Source organism: Rhagoletis pomonella, unplaced genomic scaffold, assembly GCF_013731165.1.
Source record: "Rhagoletis pomonella isolate Grant_MI unplaced genomic scaffold, Rhpom_1.0 Rhpom_scaffold_00006, whole genome shotgun sequence".
Lineage (NCBI taxonomy): Eukaryota > Metazoa > Arthropoda > Insecta > Diptera > Tephritidae > Rhagoletis > Rhagoletis pomonella.
The window spans coordinates 6,405,299-6,408,582 of record NW_023458560.1 but is presented as its reverse complement, the minus strand read 5'-3'; the positions used below and the strand labels follow the sequence as shown (position 1 = coordinate 6,408,582).

At 30.8% G+C, this 3,284-nt stretch overlaps 1 protein-coding gene across 3 annotated transcripts in view; it reads right to left on the bottom strand.

Moving 5' to 3' along the window:
- The window catches only part of LOC118740338 (ATP-binding cassette sub-family G member 4), a 559,608-nt gene that overhangs the window by 148,548 nt on the left and 407,776 nt on the right, over nt 1–3,284 (bottom strand). The gene's annotated exons all lie outside the window — the stretch shown is intronic.

Below are 3,284 nucleotides of genomic sequence, written 5' to 3'. Positions count from 1 at the left end.
CTCCTGAAGTAACATCAATGACGTCAGAAATAGTATTTTTAAACATAACCCTTTGTGATCTATCATAGAGGTATGAAGAGATCCAACGTAGAGAATTAGGTTGAAGACCAAGAAGATCAAGTTTATAGATGAGCAACGAGTGACATACTTTGTGAAATGCTTTACTGAAGTCGGTATACACATATAACATCCACATATTTGTTTTCACTAAACGCTTTTGAGATATAGGTTGTGAACTCAAGTAAGTTTGTTGAAGTTGATTTGCCTTTGCAAAACCCATGTTGACAGTATGAAATGGTAGAGGAGATAGAATGCGTCAACTGATTTGTAATAATTGCTTCAAATAATTTAGGAATTGCAGAGAGCTTAGCTATGCCCCGAGAGCTTTCCACCGAGGACCTGCTATCGCTTTTATGTAGCGGGGTTATGAACGGTTCCTTCCATACGGTTGGAAAGATGCCTGCTTTAAGAGACAAATTAAATAAGACTTTTAACGGCTCATAGAGATAATCAGCACAATTTATAAGAAAACAAGTGGGGATCTGGTCAGGGCCATAACTAAAAGACTGCTTTAAGGACTAATACATTATCGGGAGATATTATTGGGGTGTGTACTTACTGAGTTAATTGGACTTAGTTTAAAAGGATAGTCAAAGTATGCTTAGGAGTTAATGGAGTAATTGGATTTAAAAAACCGAGCGAACAAGTTAGAAATTGTATGATTATCACTAGAGACGGTATTTTGATACTTCATGGCGGAAGGAAAGCCACGTACATTTCGCTTGGAGTTTACGAAATCATAAAAAGATTTGGGGTTATATATTATACGCCGTTTGATTTTACACAAGTAAGCTTTATAACACTTATTGTTTAATTCAAAAAACTTATGACGCAAAAGTGAGTATTTTACATAGTATGAGTGTAAACCGGTTTTTTGTGTAATCTAACATAACGCGACTTTGTTTTTCAAATTTCTCAGTTCTTTAGTGAACCATAACTGTGTTTGCTCTTAAGGAACATACATACGTTTAGGCACATGCTTTTCAAATAATTTATGTAAAGTAAAATTAAAAAGTGCAACGCTTTGTTCAATATTTTCTTTATATGCAGGCCACGACAATTTAGACAGTTCTTTGTTGAGCTTTTTAAAGTTGGCTTTCGAAAAATCAAAGCGAATATTTGGTTCGTATGCTTGGGTGCTGCAATTTTGACCATCTCTTATAACCTCGTAAGATACCTCCATAGCAGGGTGGTAGACATCTTCGGGCAAAACTAGTGGATCACGCTTATTTACAACGGACTTAGATGCATCATCAACATAAACAAGATCTAATACTTTACCAAACTTATTGCGAAGGGGGGGCGAATTTTTCAACATATATCGTGTATATAAATTTAAAAATCACCGCAATTTAAAATTTTTAGAGTTTTGATAGTTTTGAATATCTTGAAGTTTCCCATTTTAAATAACTTGAGTGGAATTTGCAAAATTTTCTAAACTTTCAAAACTTTGTGAATTTGAGAAATTTTAGTAAATCACAATAATTCAATATAATGATGAATAAAAGATTTCTAGAATTTTTTTATTTTCCAAAAATTTTGAGAATTATAGGAATTCTAACAAATTTTTTCTAAGTAAAAGTGTCGAATATACAAAATGGATCAAACGAAATTAAAAGTTTTCGTCGGTTTTGAAAGTTTAAAAAATTTTGGTAATTCTTGAAGATTCAAAAAATGTTGAATGGATGTTTTAAAAATTTTCAAAAAATTTTAAATTATTGAACTTTGTTATATCAACACAAAATTTTGGAATAGCTCCGAAAAGTGGAATAATTTTGGAATTTTTCAAAAATGTCAATATCTTTTAGAATTCTAAGAATTTCCTATTTTTTGCACACAAGTACCATGAACATAAGAATTTTTCGACAATTTGTGATGTTTCACATTTTTACATTTTAGGATGGATTTTAAGATAAATAAGATTCTCAAAATTTTTGAAAATATAAAAATTTCTAAAATCTCAATAATTTTGTACATTTCAAAATATTCTCATTTTACCAAAATTTCTAGAATCTCCCGTATTTAGATAGTTTTTGAAATATTCAAACTTGCTGTGACTTTCAACTGTGTAAAATAATACAAATTCGAAAATATAACAAAAAAAGTAAAAATTTAAATTAAGTACATAATTTCAAAATTTCCCCAATTTCCCCTACCTGGGTTTAAGTTAAAGCAGTTTTAGTAATCATGTAGTAAGCATGTCAAAATTTTCTAAATTTACGTAAATTTTAAATGAAGAAATATTTCTTTCATATTTAAAATTAAATTTTCTGATTCTTAAGTTGATAGTTTTATTAAATTTGAACGAGATGTAAAACTTTATATCGTCTTCGGAAGTATCCCTCGAAAATCTAGAGACAAATATAGACTTCTTTGGAGGAACCACAACCAGTCACCTAGTATTAGACTCGATTAGCGGTAGCGGATGGTTTCCGATGTTTTGCAATTTGTTAATTTCTGTTCAGAGTGTTCGGACGCCAAGAGTTTTCTTACATTCCAAAACAATGTGGTAGATTCAAATAAATAAATTTATAATTATATTATATGCACTTATGGTCAGCTGATTAAGTTAAGTGACATTTTGACCAGTTTTTTGTTTATTTAATGTTTATCTTTTTTTTTCTTCCATATAAAAGAAATTGCGACTCATTAAAAATCAACGCGATTTCTTGGCGCTTGAAATTCGCACTTTGAGCTACTAAATTTTAATGGGCTATAAAACTGCATACCTAAAACTTTTCTAGAAATTCTAAATAAAAAGAACAAGATGTTTTTTCAGAAATGATTATCATTTTCTGATAGAGAATCATTTTCTGATAGACATTGACAATTTTCGTGTTGATGTATATTACTTTCACCAACCATAAATTTAATAAAGACCGCTGCTTTTAATTCTAAAAGCTTCAGTGCTCGATCACCCTCTTTCACCTTTTCAAAATGACTATGACAGTTTTAGCTTACGGTGGTAGTAGTAGAAATGTAATTTAGCAAAAAAAAGTGTTATCTATCCACAAATGTGGTAAAGTCCGAGCACTGTTGCTGTTGAGCAAAACTTCGCTGCTTCGCACACAAGCGCATGTGTGTGATAGTGTGAGTGCCCACCTCTGATTTAAAGCAATATTGAATACTTTAATAATTAAGAATGTAATTTCCTGTATTTTATTATCCTTTCCATACCCTTTCTATTATTAGAATCGAGCCTAAAGATCCTAGGCCTGATCTTG